General features: G+C 37.0%; 1 protein-coding gene across 7 annotated transcripts in view; it reads left to right on the forward strand.

The window, feature by feature from the left end:
- The window catches only part of FAF1 (Fas associated factor 1), a 473410-nt gene that overhangs the window by 35137 nt on the left and 414972 nt on the right, over positions 1 to 23301 (forward strand). The window contains exon 1 of one of the 7 annotated variants that reach the window (XM_070609692.1): positions 11482 to 11570. The exons of the other annotated variants lie outside the window; for them this stretch is intronic. The gene's annotated coding sequence lies outside the window, so the exon portion shown is untranslated. Of the gene's footprint in view, positions 1 to 11481; positions 11571 to 23301 lie in introns of those variants that run through there. 7 annotated transcript variants of the gene reach the window in all.

Raw genomic sequence — 23301 nt, forward strand, 5'->3', positions numbered from 1 at the left:
GAGGAAATAACTTGAGCAAAAGGTGGGGGTAATTTGAAAATGCGTTAGATATGAGCCAATATTATTTGGCCATGCACTTGGGATAAAAAGATGACTAAGACATAGTTCCCACATTTCAGGATGTTGGCCTCTAGTAAGGGAGGCAGAAGAGAGATTTGTAAAGAAATAATTATAATATAGTCTGATAAATGCCCAGGTTTCTTTGGAGAGTAGTAGGGAGAAAGACCTAGATTACTAGAAGTAACCACTAGAGTTTAGTTTAGTTGGATAACTGAGGTGGCTGGAACTCTCTTGTCACATATTTTGTCTGATTTTTAAATTTGCTTCAGACAGGAGAGTAAATCCATTCACTGTTACTCTATCTTTGAGATTCCTTAAAAATTTTTTTTTGTTGAATAATAATATAAAATATTTACATGGTTACAAAGTGAAATCTATAAATCAAAGTATATTCAAAGCAGCCTAGCTCCTTTTCTTTTCCCTTCTGCCCATTCTCTCCCTTTTTTTAACATTTAAAAAATTATTCTTTATTTTGTCATTGTAAAAAAAAATAGAGGTGAATATGTTTATATTTTCATATTATAAATCTTAAATGATAGCATAGTATATAAACTTTCCTACAACTTTTTTTTCCACTCAAGGATGTATTCTGGAGGTCTCTTCACTGTAATATATAGAACAATTACTCATTCCTGTTTATAATTATGTAGTACTGATAGAGTATTTTTTAAAATGTAAATCTCAGATGTAGTATTTCACTCCAAACTACTGCTGTTGCTGAGCAGCAAACTACCCTATAACTCAGTGGCTTAAAAACAACAATTATTTACTCTCATTCAGGCATTTGCTTTGAGTTGACTGATGTAGGCTCTTTGTCTGGGTGGCCGTTCTTCAAGTTATAGGTCTAGTTGGACTTGGCTCCTGAGCAGGTTGGGCTCAGATACGTTCCATGCATATTCATGCTAAGATCCTCTTAAGGGACTGCAGATAACCCAATGATTATCTGGGTTCACATCTGTGATGATGACACAGATGTAAGAGAGCAAGCTGAGACTCATGATAGCTCTAAAGTCCTAGGCTCAAAATTTTCATAATGCTACATCCAAGCATATTCCATTTACAGAATCAAGTCATAGATACAAGCCTCTTAGTGTAGTTAGCTTCTTGGTGTAGTCTTTCCTGGCCAACCTATCAAAAATTTCAGTCCCTTCCCAATGTTTCATATCCCCCTTACCTGCTTTAATTCTCCGTATATCACTATCTTAAATATATGTGTGTATTTAAACTATTTATCTTGTTTATTGTCTGTATCCGCCTTTATAATGCATGTGTAATGAGAGCAAGGTTTTCTATATTTTCATTCACTGTATCCCCAGCACCTAGAAAAGTGCCTAGAACATAGTCAATGCTCAGTAAGTATTTGTTGAATGAATAAATGAAGGCATGAAGTGAAATAGGATTCGAGAGACTTATTGCTCATTAGTTTTTTCCCCCAATACCCTTTTTTTGTTGTTGTTGAGGTATACTTTTATAAAATAAAATGCACATATCTTAAGAATACAGATTGATAAATTTCAACATAAGAATACTCTTGAGACCATACCTCCAATTAAGATAGAGAAAACTCCTATCACCCTAAAAAGTTCCCTCATGTCCCTTTCCTGTCAGTTCTACCACCTCCACAAGCAATTGCTGTTCTCATTTCTGTTGCCACAGATTAGTTTTTCCTATTTTTGAATGTCATGTATATGAATCATATAGCATATACTCTTTTGTATTTCCTGTTTGCACTCAACATGTTTTTAGGTTTATCCATGTTGATGCATGAATCAGAAATTCACTTCTTTTTACTACTGAGTAGTATTCTCTTGTACAGATATATCACAGTTCATTTATCTGTTCATTTTTTGATGGATATTTGGGTTGTTGGTTGCTTTTTGCTATTATGGATAAAGGTGATAGTAACATTTTTGTACAAATTTTTTTGTGGACATTTCATTTTATGAGAATTTTTATTTCTCTTGTATAAATACTTAAGAGTGGAATTGCTGGATCGTAAGGTAATGTTTTAACTATTTAAGAAAGTGCCCAACAGTTATTCAAAGAGTTTATCATTTTAGAATTCCTCAAACAATATATAAAACTTACCAGTTGAGTTTTTTTAATTTAATTTTTTTGAAAGTTAGTTTATGTGTTTTTACTAAGAGGCATTATGATAGGGAGAAAGAGTGAGGATGCTGGAATTAGTCCAAGGTTGGAAAAATGTTTTAAATATTAAAGCAGTCTTGTTCTTTGAGAAACAGGCTCCAAACTAGGGGGAATATACATGCATACGTATGTGTATATGTGTATGCATATGTTATATGTGTATGTGTGTATACACATGCATATATATATGTATATGCTTCAATATCTAAGGACAGAACTGTAGAATTTCTTCCTCTATGCAATATTTAACTATTTTATGAAGATTAGAATTGGTATTTAGACCACTTGTTCAATATGGTGATGTAGGAGGCTCCTGAATCACCTCCTCCCATGGATACATCCAGTCTACAGCTACGTACAGTACACTTCCCTCTGAAAGAAATCCAGAAACTAACTGAGCAACTCCTACACATTGGATGAACAAGATAATATCCACTTTGAAAGGGTTAGGAAAGGCTGAGACACAATATTGCCATAAAACCCACCCCAGAAACACACAACTGGGAGGGAACCAACAGCTCCCAGCTTCTCCCTGACATGTGAAGGGTTTGGATCCCACATCTGATGCCCCAACTTTTAAGACTTCCACCTAAGAGTTGGGCCCCCAAATCATCTAGCTTTTGAAAGGCAGTGGGACTTATGTCCATAGACCCACAAGGCTATAGTGAACTCAGAAACAGTTCTTAAAGGGCTCAGGTGGACTCACTGTGGCTCAGCCCCCAGGGCCCAGCACGTAGGCAGCAGACTGAAATGCTGCCAGCCTCTCTGTGAAACAGGCCTGTTTGCTTATCTTAAAAACTTTGGTCTGAGGGCAGGCTTCTAATTTAAAACCCATCTAGGGGCTGACTGGAATAGTCTCCAGAGACCATTGAGGCCAGCAGGCACCATCTTCCCACTCTCTGCCTTGCTTCAGGTCACCAGTCTTGCAGAAAGAAACTCATGCATACATCTGGCACTCTGATTGTTGTGGCTGCTGACAAGGGGATACCTCTTGATTGCCTGGCTCTGGTGACCAGCATGGCTTACATTCGTGAGTCCCACAGGACTGTAACAAACAGAAACAATTCTTAACCAGCTATCTTCCAGGGCACTGTGCAGAGGCAGCAGACAGAAACGCCTAGACTTTCTGTCAGAGAGGCCTATTTGCTTATCTCAATGCCTGTGGCCTGAGGGGGAGGCTTTTGTTTTAACGTACATCAAGGGGCTGACTGCAATACTTCCCAGAGAATGGGGAGGCCAGCAGTTGCCATCTTGATGCTCACCCTCTGCCCTGCTTAAGATCACTGGTGGCTCATGTCTTGTGAGCTTTTGTATATATCTGGCACCTTGGCTTTTGTGGTTGCTACCCAGAGGACACATATACTGATAGCCTGGCTCTGGTAGTCAGCAGGGCTTACTTAATGTTCATGGGTTCAACCGGATGGTAGCAAACAAAGAAACAGTTGTTAACTTGCTGTGACCCCCAGAGCTCAGCGCAGCAGGAGCAGACAGATGAACCCATCTCCCAGTCTTCCCTTGAAAGAAGTATATTTGCATACTTTAATACCTGCTGCCCCAGGATCCAGTTTCCAGTGAGCCTGCATGTAAGTCTGACTGAGATCCTCCTCTTTTGGACACTCGCAGGTCTTGGCACACCCTTAACTACTGGGAGCCTCAACTACTACTAAACAAAGAAGGCTTCTTTGATAATTACAAAGGTTTGGGAGACAACCAAGAGCTGGGGCAGGGTTAAATGATGAGGTTCATCTCATTTGCAAGACTACTACTGCAAGACTGAGAGGAGTGGCTGCTTTATCTAATGCACAGAAACCAACACAGAGGGTCAAGGAAACTGAAGAAACCGGAGTATATTTCAAATGAAAGAACGTGATAAAACCTCAGGAAAAGATCTTAAAAAAATAGAGACAAGTGATTTACCTGAAAAAGAGTTCAAAATAATGGTCGTAAAGATGCTCGCTGAAGTCAGAAGAATGCATGAACAAAGTGAGGATTTCAACAAAGAGTCAGAAAATAGAGGAAAGTACCAAAGAGAAATCAAAGAGCTGACGAATACAATAACTGAAATGATAAATTCAATAGAGGGGTTCAGAAGCGGACCAGGTGAAGTAGAAGAAAGGAGCAGTGGACTTGAAGACAGAGCAGTGGATTCATTCAGTCAGAGAGCAAAAAGAACAAAGAATGAAAAAGAGTGAAGATACCTTAAGGAACTTATGGGACAATATCACATGGACCAATATTCACATTATAGGGGTCCCAGAAGGAGAAGAGAGAAAGGGGCAGACATCTTATTTGAAGAAATAATGCCTGAAAACTTCCTTAACCTGGGGAACGAAACAGACATTCAGATCTGGGAATCCCAGAGAGTTCCAGATAAGATAATCTAAAGACATCTAATCTAATTACATTGTCAGAGTTAAAGACAAGGAGAGAATCTGAAAAGCAGCAAAACAACTTCTTGCGTACAAGAGAGTCCCCATAGGACTGTAAGCAGATTTTTCAGCAGACACTGCAGGCCAGAAGGGAGTGGCTAAATATATTCATAGTACTGAAAGAAAACAAATTGCCAACCAGGAATACTCTACCTGACACAGTTGTCTTTCAGAATTGAAGGAAAGATAAAGAGTTTTCCAGACAACAAAAGCTGAAGGAGTTCATCACTGATAGATAGGCTCTAAAAAATGTGGAAAGAACTTCTTTAAGCTGAAACAATAGAGTGCTAGTTAGTAATAGGAAAACATATGAATGTATAAATCTCACTGGTAAAGGTAAGTATATAGTTAAATTCAGGATGATCTGATGTTGTAATGGTGGTGGGTTGGTCAGTTATAAATTTAGTATGAAGATTAAAAGACAAAAATAGTAAAAATAACTATAACTACAGTAGTTTGTTAATGCATACACATGATAAAAAGATGTAAATTGTGACATCAGAAACATAAAATGTGTGTATGTGGGGAAGAGTGAAAATATAGAGCTTTAGAATACATTCAAACTTAAGTCGTTAGCAACTTAAAATAGACTGTTACAAATATGAGACGTTTTATGTACGCCTGATGGTAACCAGAAAACAAAAACCTATGGTGGATACACAAAAGATAAAGAGAAAGGAATGTAAGGATACCACTACAGAAAATCATCAAATCACAAAGGAAGAGAACAAGAGAAGAAGAAAGGAACAAAGGAACTACAAAACAGCCAGAAGACACTTAACAAATTGGCAGTAAGTCCATACCTATGAATAATTATTTTAAATGCAAGTGGACCAAATTCTCCAATCAAAAGATGTAGAGTGGCTGAATGAATACGAAAACAAGACCCAACTATATACTGCCTATAAGAGACTCACTTAAGCTTTAAGGAAGACACACAGACTGAAAGTGAAGGGATGGAAAAAGATATTCCATGCAAATGGAAACCAGAAGAAAGCTAGATTAGCTATACACAAAGTCATTATATAATGATAAAGGTGTCAATCCAGCAATAGGATGTAACATTTGTAAATATTTCTGTGCCCAACATAGGAACACCTAAATATATAAAGCAAATATTAACATAGCTAAAGGGAGAAATAAATAGCAATACAATAATGGTAGGAGACGTTAATACCCCACTTTATCATTGGACAGATTATTCAGACGGTAAACCAATTAGGAAATATTGGCCTTAAACAACATGTTAGACTAGATGGACTTAACAGACATATGCAGAATATTCCATCTGAAAGCAACAGAGTATACATCTTTCTCAAGTAGATATGGAATATTCTTCAGGATAGATCACTTGGTTACAAATGTGTAGTAATTTTTTTCCTTCTGACACATTCATCAGAGTAGTAGGAAAAACCAAAAAGAGCTCCATTGAAAAGTGGCACTTTTATCTCCTAATTCTAAATCGGTAGGTAAAGACTAACTTTGTAAGTTCCTCACCTTGTCAGATTCTTCCCACAACACGTGGCAAATATGATAGCTTCATTGCTCTGTGACTGACAAATAATAAGATTCTTTTGATTATTGTTTTAATATAATTACAAACTCATCCAACAAAAACAACAGAGAAACAATATGTGAAAAAGACAAAGAATAGCCAAAGTATGATTACACTTGTATAGCCTTTTAGTTCAGTCTTTGTGGCAAAACCAAAGTAACAGGGGCAGCCTCGTGGCTGAGTGGTTAAGTTTGCATGCTCTGCTTCACTAGCCCAGGGTTTCGCCACGTTGGATCCTGGGCATGGACATGGCACTGCTCATCAAACCATGCTGAGGTGGCATCTCACGTAGCACAGCCAGAAGAACCTACAACTAGGATATATAACTATGTTTTGGAGGGGCTTTGGGGAGAAGAAAAAGGAAAAACAAAAATTATTGGCAACGGGGTCAGCGCCATGGCCAAGAGGTTAAGTTTGTGTGTTCTGCTTTGGTGGCCTGGGATTTCGCTGTTTTGGATCCTGGCCACAGACATGGCACCGCTCATCAGGCCGCCTTGAGCTGTGGTGTCCCATACGCCACAACTAGAAGGACCCACAACTAAAATACACAACCGTGTACTGGGGAGATTTGGGGAGAAAAAGCAGGAAAAAAAACCCCAAGAAGATGGGCAACAGTTGTTAGCTCAGGTGCCAATCTTTAAAAAAAATTAAACATATTGGCAACAGATGTTAGCTCAGGTGCCAATCTTTAAAAAAAGAACCCAAACACCAAACTAACTCTCTAGATGCTCCCTCTCTTTGGTTTCATAGGCCTTAAGATGTGGCCAACTTTCTTCTCTGAGTAGTTGCTATAAGTATAATCTCATCTCGTAAGATTTTCCTCAGAAGTAGGACAGTGTCCTCAGTTACCTTATATATTATCCATGTCTTTTTATAGCCCAGGGGCTGTTACCAGCAGTCCAGTCTGAAGCCTCTTTAGGCTAGAGTACTCATGTTCATTGGGTAGACTTTAGGAGGGGGATTCCAGTATGGTGGCAGAAGACATAACTATCTACAGAGATGGTCATTCAATATACATGAAAATTGCGTTTCCTTGCCATGCCAAAGAGTGAATTCAGACTATCCCCATGCTTTTTTTTCAGGTCCACCATCTTTTTCCTCCTTTCTTTTTCATTCTTTAGCTGTACCACACCTGCAGATTAATGAAGATCTCTATCTCTTGAGTAGCTTAATAATACTCAAACAAGATAATCTCAGTTGACAATTTAAAGGAGAAAGACAACTGGTTGGGAAAACTTAATTCAGGAAAATAGCATCTGAAACCACCATTATATACATAGAAGCAAATTTATAATGTCGTATATACTGTCAAGTAGTGACATGTATATTCTAAATGCTATAGAAGCTAAGAAGAGAGTTACATAATGATGGAATGATAACCTTGGAAGATTTTTAAATAGAAGAGATGAAGTGGCCAAAGCAGAACGTACAAAGATGAGTCTGACATCGGTAGGTGGAGTGGACCCAAAGAGGAAAAATACGAAACACACAGAGAGCAATGACACTATCATAATAATTCAGGGGTTCTAAACAAGTGTAGTGACATGTGGAGTGGAAAGGAGTGACTTAAATACAACACTAGGAAAGAGTGAACAAAATTAGGTGACTGAATGGGAATGGGAGTAGAAGTTACTTAAGAAGTCATTCAAAGATGATTAAAGTTTATATCTGAATGATTGGGAGAATATTTCCATTACTGTAAACAAAAAAGCCTTTGAAGGGTCTTTCTCCTTACAATATTCCTCAGGGTTCTGGCAATAGGAAGATTAATGGCTCCCTAAAGGTGTTCACATCCTAATCTCAAGAACTTTTGAATATGTTTCCTTATATGACAAAAATTACTTTGAAGATGATTAAGTTAAGGATAGTTAGATGGAGAGATTATGCTGTGTTATCAGGATGGGCCCAATGTAATCACAAGGGTCCTAATAAGAGTTTGGCAAGAGGGTCAAATTTAGAGAGAAGGTGATTTGACAATAAAAGCAGAGAGAGAAAAAGGGTATGCAATGCAAGGCTGGGAGCCAAAGATTGAGGATAGCCTCCAGAAGCTGGAAGCTTCTAGAAGCAAGTAAACATTTTCTTCAAGAGTCTCCATAGGTAAAACATCACCATTGACACCCATTTTAAGACATCTGGCCTCCTTTATGTTGCTGTAAACTGGTCAGTTTTGTGGTAATTTGTTACGGTAGCAGTAGGAAACTAATACAGTACTATTCTCAGTCTTTTACTTGCTCTCCCTGGGTAATAAATATCATCCATACCAGTGGCTTCAGTCAGACCAATACACTAATGACTACCAGAAATATAGTTCCAGACCCACATTTCTAACTCATGGACAGCACATTCTGAAAATCCTACAGATGCCTCAAAAGTATTGGATTCAATTTGTATAAAGTTTAGCTAAAATTTTTCTCTCAAATCTGACCTGTGCACCATTGCCATGATCCTTGTTTTTTTCCCTAATATTTTTTTTATTATGATAAAGAACACATAATGTAAAATTAACTATCTTAACCATTTTAAAATGTACAGTTCAGTGGTGTCTCAAGTACATTCATATTGCTGTGCAAACATCACCACCATTTGCATAACTTTTTGTCATGTACAAGTGAAACTCTGTCCATTAAACAATAACTCCCCCATTACCTTAGTGCCTGGTAACCACCATTTTACTTTGTCTCTTTGATTTTGGCTACTCAAATGACATCATGTAAGTGGAATTTTTGTGTCTTTTTTCACTTAGCATAATGTTCTCAGTATTCATTCATATTATCTTTTCTGTGTTTAGATGATTTTTGTATTGAAACATTTAAATTCCTCTGTCATTTCCTTTATGTATATTCTTTAGATATTTTCTTTGTGGTTATCAAAGGGATTATATTTAACATCCTAAAGTTATAACACACTAATTTGAATTTATGTCAGGTTAACTTCAACATCATTCAAAATTTTGCTCCTTTAACAGCTCTAACCTGCTTGTTTCAGGTGTTGATATCCTAAAATTAATCTTTATGTATTGTCCCAAAACCTAAACTAATAATGTTTTTAATTGTTAATCTCTTAAATTATGTAGAAAACTAAGTAATGTAAGAGCTGCAAACCAAAGTTACAGTAGTTCTAGGTTTTGCACAAATATAGTCATGTGCTGCATAATGGTTTGGTCAGTGACAGACTGCATATGTGATTGTGCTCCCATAACATGAGCACCATATAGCCTAGGTGTATAGTATTCTATACCATCTAGGTTTTTATGAGTATGCCCTATGATGTTTGTACAGTGACAAAATTGCCTAACAATGCATTTCTCAGAATATATCCCCATCGTTAAGTGACACATGACTCTAATGATTTTTTAAAAAATATATTAGTTTTTGAAATCATGTAGAAAACAAAAAGTGGAGTTACACACCATTGTTACAATAATAGTAGCCTTTATAATTGCCAACATCTTTGTTTCATCATATATTTTTGAGTTACTGTCTGGTGTTCTTTCATTTCAATCTGCAGGACATCTTAGCACTTCTTAAAAGGGCAAGTCTAATGGAAAACTCTTAGTAATGTCTTAATTTCTTCTTTAAGTTTTGAAGGACGTTTTGGTACATAAAGGATTCTTTGTTGGCTGTTTTGTTCTTTCAGAACTTTGACTATACCGGCCCACTGCCTCTGCCCTCCAAAGGTTCTGATAAAAAATCTGCTGATAATCTTGTTGAGGAATGTATGTGACAAGTTGCTTCTCTCTTCATGCTTTCAAGATTCTATCTTTGTCTTTAGACAGTTTGGCTATGTGTCTCTGTGTAAATCTCTTTGAGTTCATCCTATGTGGAGTTCATTGAGCTTTCTGGATGTTTATATACATGTGTTTCATCAAATTTGGGAACTTTTTGGCCATTATTTCTTCAAATAATTTTTCTCCTCCCCCCTCTCTTTCTCTTGTCCTTCTGGGATTTTCACAATGCTTATATTAGTCTTCTTCTGGTGTCCCACAGGTCGTTTAGGCTCTATTCACTTTTCTTCCATCTGTTTTCTTCCTGTTCCTCATACTTGATAATTTCCATTGTTCTATCTTCAAGTTTTCTGATTCTTTCTTTTGCTTACTCAAATATGCCTTTGAATTCATCTAGTAAATTTTTTAGTTATTATACTTTTTTGTCTAGATTTTTTTGTGCTTTATTTTTAGCTTTATTCTCTTTATTGATATTTCTACTTTGTTCTTATGTTATCTTTTTGACTTTTTCCGTATTTTCTTTTAGTTCTTTGAGCATCTTTAAGATAGTTGTTTTAAAGTCTTTGTCTAGTAGATTTAACATCTTGTCTTTCTCAGGTGTGGTTTCTGTTGGTTCATTTTTTTCCTTTTGAATGGACCCTACTTTCTTGTTTCTTTCTATGCCCTGTGACTTTTTGTTGAAAATTGGGTGTTTGAATCTAATAATGTGGTAACTCTTGAAATGATTCCCTTCCCTTCCCTAGGGTTTGCTGTTTTGTTTGTTCATTGTTTTTGTTTCTTTGATTTTTAAATTGTTGTAGGCTGTCTCTGTTCCAGAGATTGGGCTAAGGTTTATACTTAAGATCTTCTCTGGGGCCTGCCCGGTGGTGCAGCAGTTAAGTGCGCATGTTCTGCCTTGGCGGCCCAGGCTTCGCCGGTTTGGATCCTGGGTGTGTACATGGCACTGCTTGGCACGCCATGCTGTGGTAGGTGTCCCATGTATAAAGTAGAGGAAGATGGGCACAGATGTTAGCTCAGGGCCAGGCTTCCTCAGCAAAATGAGGAGGATTAGCAGTAGTTAGCTCAGGGCTAATCTTCCTCAAAAAAAAAAAAAAGAGAAAAAGAAAAAAGATCTTCTTGGGTCTCTTCTGAACCTTCACTTTTCCTTGGTTAAGCCCAGTGACATCCTTAATTCTGTATTTGTGTTTGCTTTTGAATTTCCTTGTTCTTAAATATCTGGTTCCCAAAAGAGGAAAGAGAGAAAAATGAAGAGGAGGAAGGAAAAAGGCGATGAGCCCTTTAAATATCCTGGAAGTCACTTTAGCTGGAGGGCTAAATGCAGAAATGGCTGCTCACCTCTGTGCCTCTGTGGTCAAAAGTGATAATCAGTGATTACTGTAGCACAGATTCCCTGATATTTGGAGGAGAGCATCCTTACTGCCCACCATGGCTCCCACAAGCTATGTCAACATGCTCCTTGAACACTTGCCTGGCTGCTTGCATTGGAGTGTGGGGGTAGGGCACAGGTAGCTGCTACTGCGCTAAGAACTGAAATTAATGGAAATTAAATGCAATTTACAGGCCACTACTTGCCCTGGATGTTGCAAGCCTTTGAATAGACTCCAGAGCTCCAAGATAATTACAGACAGATTCTGCCAGTACACCTGTGGTCTAGGTATGGAGACCAGGTCTGGGTGCTTCATTTTCTGCTGTCTTCCCAGAATCCTTTTTTCGAAAGCAATTTACTTTTGAATATTAACCTTGTATTCTGTAATCTAAATCTCTAATCACTTAGTAGTTCCAGAAGTTTTCTGTTATTGTTGTTGATTCTTTGTGATTTTTTAATATAAATAATCTTGACATCTGTTAACAATGACAGTTTTATTTTTTCCTTTCCAGTTTGTCTATCTTTTATTTCCTTTTCTTGTCTGATTACATTAGCTACAACTTCCAGTGTCATGTTGAATAGGTGTGGTGAGAAGGAACATTCTTGTCTAATTCTTGATATTAGAGGAAAAGCATCTAGTTTTTCACTCTTAAGTGTTAGGCTAGTTGTGGTTTTTTTTTGTATAGCTGTTGTTTATCAAGTTGTAGAAGTTTTTCTCTATTCCTAGTTTCCTGTGAGTTTTTATCATGAGTAGATGTTGGATGTTATTAAATCTAGTGTTTTTTCTTATTTTTTTGGTGAGAATTCATGGACATTTAGTTTGAAATCTGACAGACTTCATTGTTTTGCTTTTTAGTTTATTTACTGAAAGTCTTTTTCAAGTGAAATTTTTCAAGATTTTAAGATGAGAAGAAATTTTCTCCTCAGCTTTTCGTTATGAAAATTGTCAAACATACAGAAAAGTTGAAATAGCACAGTGAATACTTGTATACCTTCTACCTAAAGATTCAATAATTAATGTCTTAGTGTATTTGCTTTGTTTCTCTCTCTAAACAGTCATGGGTTGCTTAACAATGGGGATATGTTCCGAGAAATGCATCGTTAGGCAATTCCATCATTGTGTGAATGTCATAGGGTGTACTTACATAAACTTAGATGTCATAGCCTACTACACACCTAGGCTATCTGATAGTAAACTTATGGGACCACTGTCATATATACAGTCCATCGTTGACTGAAACATTGTTATGCAGTGCATGACTGTATACATATGTTGCTTTAACTTGTAGACATCATTATACTTCATTGTTAAATACTTCTGCCTGCAACTCCTAAGAATGGGGATAATTTTCTGTAAACACAATACCATACTTACATATAAGAAAATTAATAATTCTGTAATTTTGTCCAAAATCCTGTCAACACTGAAATTTTCCCAATTATGCCAAGAATTTTTAAAATCATGGTCCAATTGCAGTTCATATATTGCATGTGATAGTTGTGTCTCTAGTATCTTAGTTTGGAAGAGTTCCCTTAACTCTTTTCTTGGGGTATTGGGTGGGAGTGACATTGACTTGTTGAAAAGTCAAGATAGTCTTGTAGAATGTTGCACATTCTGGATTTATACATTTGTTGCTTCATGATGTCATTTGACTTGTTCCTCTATCTCCTGTAGGTCTAGAGGCTTAATTAGACTTAAATGGAACATTCTGGCAGAAGTATTTGATGGGTGATGTGATATTGTAAACTGCATATTTTATCACATCAGAAAGCTTATAGCAATATGTTGTCTCACTGTTTGTGATGTTTAGGTCGATCATTTGGTTCGGGTGATGCGTGTTTGGCAAATTAGCAAGTAATCTGGGGGTGATACTTTTGTTGTTGTTAATTGCCATCAAGTCCTCTCTGCCTTCTGGTGACACTATGAATGAGTGATGTCCACAATACCCTGTCCTCAACAGCCCTACTCAGCTTCTGTCGACTCATGCTTGTGGTTTCCTTTATGGAGTCAGTCCATCTCATACTTGGTTTTCCTCTTTTCCTGCTGCCTTCTACTTTTCCCAGCATTATCTTTTCCAAAGAATCCTGCCTTCTCATGATGTGCCCAAAGAAGGACAGCCTCTGTTTTATGATTTTTGCCTCCAGCCATAGTTCAGGTTTAATTTTGTCTAGGACCCACTTGTTTGTCTTTCTGGCAGTCCAGTGTATCTGTAGAGCTCTCTTCCAACACCATATTTCAAATAAATCAGTTTTTTTCCTGTCAACCTTCTTCACTCTCCAGCTTTCTCACCCATATGTAGTAATTGGGAATACAAGGGTGTGGATCATCTTAGCATTTTAGAAACATTCTGATCCCCAGCAACCTTTTGCATAATGGTTTTAGCCTCCATTCATGATCTTTCCCTGAATTAGGTATTACATTGGGAATGGCAAAATAGTAGTTTCCTCATTCAGGTATTTCTTCTATTCAATATGTTACAATCAAGTATAGCCATTTTTATTTTTGATATTCAAATTGCCCTATGCAGTGATTAGTTGGCCCAATATTTTATACACTATGAAGGTATTTGAATTGCCTTAACAAGGTAAATAAGGTTTTCCAGGGGTAGCTAACGATGCTCTTCTAATTGTCAAATCTAGTGGGCATTTGTGAGTCCTGATGATAAATCTCTTAATTGCATTTCAAAGTCGATGCATTAATCTAGTATTTTAGTACTTTTTTTAATGCAAGAATCCAATCTTCCATTTTAGACCTTTTTTTACATTATAAATTTGCCATTCTTGTTTTGTTGGCCAAATATTGTTTTCCAGTATATTCTTTCTGGGATTAATTTAGGACTTAGGCTTAATTAATATAGGACATGATTTCTTTTAAAAATATATGGGTTAATATGCATATATTTATTTATTTTTGTCCATTAATCATTGCTCAATATAATGACTTGCACATTTTAGATACTTACTGTTTCTTACCCATTATTACCTTTAATGGCTCTGGGAACTATGCCTTTTGTGGGAAGTCATCATTTAAATACACTTAAAATCATAGATGGTCTCCAAATACATCAACTGAATATCAAAAACCTTACCAATTTCAGTGTTTATAGCTTAAAAAGTTATGCTTTGTTTGTATATGTTTTCGATGTATATCTTCTCATAAATGTTCTTTTTCTGTAGCCATGAAAGAGTTGCTCAGTTCAGAAATGAAATTCCTTACAGGTATTGAATATGTTCCTCTGTGGTAGATGAAATTATTTAGATATTCTAGAAACTACTCATATAAGTGGGAAAGATGATAACAGTGATGAGCTTGTTTCTTATCTTGTGGAGAGCAACCCCAGCTCTGGAAAAGTACAGTAGGTGTGGCCAAGAATTTTTTGGAGTGTTGCTTTCAATTTATTGATATGTTTTAGTAAATATTTACTCAAAACTTGTGTTCTGTTTGGCATTGTGTGGGAATGGAAGGAAGAGAAGATAGGCAGATTTTTGGAATAATTAACTCAGGCATTACCATTAAAACTTAAGTTGGGACGGTATTTAAGCTCTCAGGCTTCCAAGATGATTTTACCAGCTGGAGAAGTTTGGAAGCAGTCTTCCAAATAGAGTAAACAGCATGTGCACAAGAACAAAACTGTTCTTGTAGTTGGTTGTATGACAGGATCACCTTTGGAACTTTTTAACATGCAGATTCTTGGGTCCTCCATAAATTATCTGAAAATGCATCTCTGGGAATGGGGCCTAGGAATTTTCATTTTTCTCTCATTTTTAAGTTTTACCAAATGAAGCTTGTAGGTTCTCCAGAGCAGTGGTTCTCACGCTGGTTTCACATTAGGATCACCTGGGGACCTTTTTAAACAATATGAATGCTTGAATCCCACTTGGATTAATTGTGTCAGAATCTCTGAGTGTGTGGGCTAGTGGCAATGATATTTTAAAAAAGATATCCAGATAATTCTCTTAGGTAGCCAGGATTGAGAATCTCTGGTCCAGAAGGTGATTCCAAAGCTGAAAAAGCAATAAATGTAATTTCCCTTATTGAGATTGCAGAGCCAAGTAGTGTGCTAGAATTTCATTTATTCCCCATCTAAGATGGTAATTCCATAACTGGATGGTTCATTTGAGATTTATCACAGTTTACAAGTCAAATTTATCCTTTTTCTTCCTTGCCACATTGGTTGCTCTTAAATTATGCCACATTTTAGCTTGCCTCACATATTAATCAGTTTGCACTGCCATAACAAAATACCACAGAGTAGGTGTCTTAAACACAGAAATTTATTTTCTCACAGTTCTGGAGGCTGCACGTCCAAGATAAAGGTTTGGCTAGTTTGGTCTGGTGAGAGCTCTCTTCTTGGCTTGTAGATGAAAGTGGAGGCAGCCTTGCTTCCTGGACCCGTGGCATCCCTGAAGATGTCTAAATCACCTTTGGGGTCATTCTTCCCTTTTGTTGAAGGATATTGAATTTTCGTAGCAGAATAGCTCTATGGTTAGTCCTGTAAATTCCCAGCAATCTGATAACCTTCTTTCTTTCTGTCCTGTTTTTTTTTTCTGTCCTCTTTAGTCTCAGCTGGCAATGTTTCTGCTAGTATAATCACATTCCTTTTCAGGCTTCTGCTGAGGTGGCTGATTAAATTTGTGGTTCACACCCATACTAATCTCTTTATCAAATGCTTGTTCAGCCACACCTTCAGTGTTCTTTTAGAGCAAGCTTTCTCATTTTTTGCAATATGGATAGGCTGAGAATATTCCAAATCTTCAAGTTCTGGTTCCTTTTTGTTTAACAATTTCTTCTTCAATTCATCTCTCTCATCTCACATTTTATTGTAAGCATTAAGGAGGACCCAACCTGTGCGCCCTCAGTACTCTCCTTAGAAATCTCCTCTGCTGAATATCGTTTCATTGTTCATAAGTTCTATCTTCCACAAAATACTAGAACACAATTCAGCCAAGTTCTTTGCTACTTTATAATAAGGATCACCTTTCCTTTAGTTTCTAATAACCTATTCCTAAGTTCTGAGACTTCACCAGAATGGCCTTCAATATCCATATTTCTACCAACACACTGTTCATAATTATTTATGTATTCTCAGATAAGGTGGAGGCTTTCTTCCCATCTCTTGTTTTTCCTTTCTGAGCTCTCACCAGAATCATCTTTAACAGCCATATTTCTACCAACAGCCCCTTCATAGCAATCTAGTTTTCTCATAGCACACACCTCAAAACTCTTCAGCATCCATCCATCACCCAGTTCCAAAGCCGCTTCCACATTTTTAGGTATTTATTAGAGCAGAACCCCACTTCTTGTTAGCAAATATATAGTAGTTAGCTAGGGCTGCCATAACAAATACCAGGGACTGGGGGGCTTAAACAGCAGAAATGTGTTTTCTCGCAGTTATGGAGACTGGAAGTCTAAGGTTAATGTTCCTCTGGTTTGGTTTCTCCTGAGGATGCTCTTCCTGGCTTGCAGATAGCTGCTATCTTGCTATTTGCTCTCATGGCTTTTCCTTGGCGTGTGTTTGGAGATAGAGCCAGTGAACTCTCTAGTGTCCCCTCTTATAAGGACACTAATCCTATGGTATCAGGGCCTCCTCCCTTATGACCTCATTTAATCTTAATTACTTCCTTACTTCAAATATAGCCATAATAGGGGTTAGGGCTTTAACATACAGATTTTGGGGAGTATATAAACATTCAGCCTAAATCTCATATTTTGGGACATGGCATTCTTACACAATCCTTTCCTGTTTTTTTTTTTTTTTTCTGACAGAAAAGCAATCTGCTTTATTATCCATGACTTGACTATCAGCCAGCTCCTTGGTTGATCTCTTCCTTGCTAGACATCCATTTCTTTCTTCTTCATGAAAGCATTCTTCTAAGAGGCCACTGGATGGAAATCAGTAGCATCCTTTGTTGTTAGCATGCTAGAAAGGAGTGTGTTTATCAGAAGTTATCTCTTGGCCAAAATTGAAGTTTTAACCCAGACTGTCTTGTGTTTACTTTTATATGAATAATAGAGAAGATAAAGTGGTGTGTTCTTCTCTCTTGTGTCAGGGCCCATGTTCTTTTTGTTGTTGGCATAGTGTTTTTAGAAATTTGAATTTCTTAGGCAGATTCCTCCATAGTCCATTTCACATCTTATCAAGTTACGAAACCTGTCTACCTCAGGCATTTAAGGAAGTGGTTCTCAAACTTTAGCATGAATCAGAATCATCTGTCGTCTTGTTAAAACACAGGTTGCTGGGCCCTAGCCCCAGAGTTTGTTATTCAGGGGTTTGGAGTCAGGCCTGAGAAATTAGATTTTAAACAAGTTCTCAGGTGATGTCTTCTTAGGCTCCTCTTGATGTGATAGTTTCTCAGACATTCCTTGTGTTTGATGACTTTCAGCAATTTTCAAGAGAATTGTCAGGTATTTTGTAGGATGTCCTTCAGCTGGGATTTGTCTGATGTTTTTGTCATCATTAGACTTGGGTTATGTTTTTTGGGGAGGAAGACCACAGAGGTAAATTACCGTTTTTGTTATAACGTATCATAACATGACTTAGCATTGCTGATACTGACCTTGATCACCTGGCTGAGATAGTGTTTATTAATTTTCTTCACTGTAAAGTTACTGTTTCCCCTCCATATTCTTTGGAAGGAAGTCACTGTGTGCATTCCACACTGAGGGAGTGAGGAGTTATACTCCACCTTAATGAAGACTGAGTACATAAATTATTTGGAATTCTCCTGGGAGATTTGTCTCTTCTTATTTACTTATTTGTGTGTGTGTGTGTATGTATATGTGTGTGTGTATATATATATGTCAGTCTGGACTCATGGATAGTTCTTTTATACTTTGGATTATAATTCAGTACTACTTTATTTATTTTGTTGCTCAAATTTTACAGCTTTGACTATGGGGAGCTGTGTCAGTTAGCTATTGAATCCCTTTGACATATTCCTACCATTGTGTGTTTGTGTGTTTTGTATTTGAGCACTTACTTACTTTCTGGCATTGCAAGTTGTTGCAGGCTCATGTTGTATATTGCCTGGCCCAATCTTAGAATTAGCCGTTTCTCCAAGGAATTCTGGTTCCTTTTATTGGAGAATGGTATTAGAAACCAAGATCTGGGTGCTAGGTGTTCTTGATTTTGACCTGCTTTTACTTCCCCAAACATACCATGATTTCATGCATTACATCTTTGGCCATGATATTTTCTCTGTACAGAATGGTCTCCACCTTTTTTATCTGCCTGGTAAACTCCATTTTATTTTTCAGTAGTCTGCTCAAGTACTACTTTTGCTGGAATGCATTCCTTAATTCTCTCTAAGTCATTTACTCTCTCTCTTTAATCTTTTTGTACATTTTGCATAGTGTTATAGCACATACCCTGCAGTAGTACTGTTTTTTACATATTTGCCCTCCTAGGCATTGAGCTTCTTCAGGGCAGTGTTTGGGGCATTCTTATTTGTTTAAAAAAATGCACAAAACAAAACAAAAACACTTGTCTTTCAGAGGAAAAGAGATGGTGGTGGTAGTAATTAAAGGGGAATTTGGATGAATGGTTTTATCAAAACTAGAGTCTGAAAGATTGCATACTACTACTGTGCTTAACTTGTTTTACTTTTAATGTAATTATTACTCAATGGAGGGCATTTGAAAAGGAAGATCATTTTGTATCAGAGTTTGGTACAAAACAAAAATAATAAATAGACCTGTAGGCACTTTAAGCAAGAAGGTATTTAATACAGGGAAACCTTTGGCTTGGTAAGAGAAGAAAGGTTTTTGCTCTCAGGAAATAAGTGATTATAGGAATAGCTTGAAACTACTGCCTATGTTCTCAGCTATTTGCAGTTCTGAAGCCAGTGATTTGTAAGAGCTCACTTGGAGGGCATGGCAAACTTCATGTCTTCAGTCTGATCAAGGTTTTCTTTTGCTGTAAGGCAGGATTATTTTATTTTGTTTCTTTGGTCCTTATCTGGGATTAACTGAATCTGCTGGATTTTTCAAATACATGACAACTCATGTGACTGTCTTTCTCTCATGTCCTATTTTTATCATTTTCTTTTAAAGCTATGTTTAATGCTGAGGATGGGTGCCGTTGCTAAAGATGTTGGATGAGTGGGAGATGTGTACTAAATATATAGAAATATATGTATGTGTCAGTGTGTATTTATGAGTTTGAAGGAAATTCTGTTTATTTTCAGGGAAAATCGTATTTAGTGTTCACTTTGACATCTTGTTAAACTTTTGCTTTTTAATCACTTCTAACAGATGTAAAAAGTTGTTTATATTCCTAGTACTTGCGTTCTTGGCAAATAGTGCTTATTAAATATTGGTTTGATTTTTTTTTTTTTACCTCCTAGTTGTATTTGCAACACTGATGGAAAATCAGGGAGTTGAGGGTCTAGTTTCACATTTTGAATTTCTTTAAAGAATCTCGACCACATTTTAATGGCATTTCCTTGTAAACTAAAATTTTGAGTCTGGAATTTTAATTTTGTGTGGTCTCATTGATAGCTCAGTCTTGTTCAATATTTGTTTAACTACGTGACTACTGTATTAGTTTCCTATTGCTGCTGTAAAAAATTATCACAAATTTAGTGGCTTGAAACAACAGAAATGTTTTCTCTCACAGTTCCAGATACTGCAAGTCCAAAATTATGATGTCAGCAGGGCCCACTTGCTATGGAGGCATTAAGGGACAATCCCTACCTTGCCTCTTCCAACTTCTGGTAGCTGTCAGCATTTCTTGGGTTGTGGACACATAGCTCTAATCTCTGCCTTGGTATTCATATCATCTTTTCCTCTCTCTGTGTGTTTATCTCAAAACTCCCTCTGCCTCTTATAAGAATCACATTTAGGTCCACCCTCCTCCCCCGATGATTCAAGATAAGCCTCTCCTGTCAACACCCTTAATTTAATCACATATTTTGCCTTATAAGGTAATATTCATAGATACTAGGCCATTTTTTTCAGTTCACCATACCTACAGTTAAGTCAGCATTCTTTAGCACAGTGCTACAGTGTGCATCCGAAAGCTTGCATGTGGTGATGGTGCTTGTGCTTGAGAGTTGGGCCCTCACTGCTTTGTAAATAGTACCTGTGGTACTTGCAGGCTGCTCCAGGTCTGGAAGGGCTTGAAATAGCTGTCACCACTTACTTTTTGTCTGCTTTCAAGGCTGAGTTGGTGACTTTGTTACCCTGGCCTTGATGACCCCAGTAGCCACTGTTTGCCTGTGTCATGCATAGCAAAGTGACTAAGGGGCAGATATTCTGAGAATTTTCCAACCACATGGGCTTGCCTGAGATCATCTGGGTGATGGCCAAGTCCCTGGACTTCAGGGCATTGGGTTGTCGTCAAGCTTCTTGCCTGAACTGCAGTTATTCTTCTCCTACAACTCAACAAACTTGCAGGTGATATGGGTGTGGAATTCTGGTACTAGTGAGTAGCAGTTTGTGATGTGACTGGAGTGGTTGAGAAGGATTACCTGAGAGACAAAGCTACCCATTTCTGAGGGCAGGTCGTTTTTGCTGCATATTGTCCTGCCTGATGTCCTTCACGTTGATGCCCATACTCTAGTTGGGCAGGGGCTTGTGGTACATCTCTACAAACTTGACCTCCATAGTGATATTGCAGGGGGCAAAGGTCACCACCATGCTGGGCTTGAGGAAGCCTGATTCCACCCAGCCCACAGGCATGGTGCTGATGTTCCCGATCTTGTAGACAATATACAAGGGTTTGTTGGTAGGGCAGACAGCAGGAATGATGGAGTCCAGCACAGCTAGAAGTATCATGCCTGCCAAATTCTCTTCCTTTCTTAGTAATCTTCCAGTCTTTGAACCAGTGCATCTTGCTGCTAGTAGCCAGCATGTTGTCCCTATGTCAGCCTGAGGTGGTCATGAAGGGCACAGCCTCAGAGTTGTAGTCAATCTTCTTGATAATAGGCTTTCACCTCCTTGATGATCTCCTCAAAGCAATCTTTTGAAGAAGATAATTAAAACCATAATTTAAAAATACATAATTTAAAAATACATAATTTAAAATACATTAAGATGAGAGAAAAATAATATAGGGAGAGAGCCTGTTTCAATATCTTAAACAGAGTAGGCTATTTCAATGTATGTGTTGTGTTAGGAATCTGTCTATAGCCGGTTGCTAAGGAAACTTTTGACCTCTGTTTGACATTCTTTCTTTAAAAGAAAAATGAACCCCTGAGATTAAGTAGAATACACCTTAGTAATGTTTAAAATCTCTCCTTACCACTTGCCTTTTTTCTTTTTTAAAAAATTGACTTTGATTTTTCAAAATCTTAGTGCTGTATAAAATTTGAAGTTTTTCCTCATTTTATTTCTGGTGTTCCTGAGCTTATGGCTTTGGATGCACTACTGTAGTTCTTCTTGGTCACTTAGGCATCAACCCTAGTTTTTGCCTCTTAACAATGTTTTTGGTTTAATCTCAGTTTTGTCCTAAGGAGACTGTGAGTGAAATGGGGAATGGTTCTGTCCATCTTTAAAATTCTCAAGGGATTATCTCATGTAATAACATGTGGCCACACAGTTGAATTTACACAAAATTATAAAACTGTTTATCCTTGTCTTTGTATGCTTTAACTTTCCCTTTGTGCCTCTTCTCCCAATCCTTCTCCTTTTTTTCCTTTTTGCTCCTTTTTTCTGTTCCCTCTCCAAGCCATTATGTTTATAGGTTACATTTATGGTGCTTTCTGGCTTGCATTTCTTACTCACCACATCTCACTGCCATCTCTTTCTCCCATCCACTGATTCTGAGATGTTTGGTACTGTTTTCCAGGGTTTCCCTGTCGGATTAAACTCTAGTTGTTCACTGTAGTAGCTGGTTTAATAGCACCCATTTATAGGCTGCCTTCCTTTCCCTCTATAATAAGTCTTCATTTCTCTACCAGAGATTCCTGTACCTCTGAAGTAAACTACTTGCATTGAAATCTTGTTTCAGAGTCTGTTTCTGGAGGAACTCTAACTGACGCTTACATAAATAGACATATAATTACTCATCACAGTTGAGGAGAAATACTTAACCTTACTAATAGGAAATGAAATGCAAATTAAAACAATTACACACCACTTTTTACCTTTTAAATTAAGAAAATAATTTTATTTTACAATGAAAATATTCAATCCTATGAGACTATACTAAATTAAACATTCCAGCATTTTCCTGGAAGGAATGTAAATCTACACTGTACTTTTGGAAAACGTTTTATCAGCATGAATGTGAACACCAGTTAAAATATCCATAATTTGTAATCTACCAATTCCAATTCTAAAACTATATCATAGTGAAAACTTCTTAAATACAGAGAAATATTATGCAGAGATATTCCTCACATTATTTATAGTAGCTAACACATAGGAACAACTAAAAAGAATTATAAAAATAAACTCTCACACAGTCACATAATGGAGAGAAAGGAAAGCAATTAAAAAGCAATAAAGCAAGTCCATTTTTAAATTAGAATTTAAAAATTTAAAAATGAAAAACGGAGAATTTATAATAAAAGTATATACATTTGATACATATATCTTCTAAAATAGACCCCATTGTGTCGAATCAAACCTGATGTGATGGTATAGATATAATGACAGTGTAATAGATGAAATGAAAAGATATGTGGAAGCAAAAGCCAAAATTTTTTTTTCTCTTCATTAATTTCTTCTTTTATTTAAAGTAAACATCTATGAGCTAGGCACCCTACTGAGCAGATAGGGGCACATTCTCAGTGATATCTGGTGGACATATAAATTAATGTGAGGATTTGGAAAAAAAATCTGGTAAACCAGGAAAAATTAGAGGTGTTTGTATCCTACACCCCATTAAGTTCACTTTTAGATGTCTACTCAAGAAAAACTCTTGAACATGTGCACAAGAGGACATACAAGGATGTTTACTGCAGCATTGTTCTCTGCTTTTGCTATTGCAAACATTCTTTCTCATGAAAGCCAAAATAAACAAACTGTGTGATAGTCATACAATGTAATATTCTACCACAGTTTAAATGAACT

This window comes from Equus przewalskii, chromosome 2 (genome assembly GCF_037783145.1).
Source record: "Equus przewalskii isolate Varuska chromosome 2, EquPr2, whole genome shotgun sequence".
Lineage (NCBI taxonomy): Eukaryota > Metazoa > Chordata > Mammalia > Perissodactyla > Equidae > Equus > Equus przewalskii.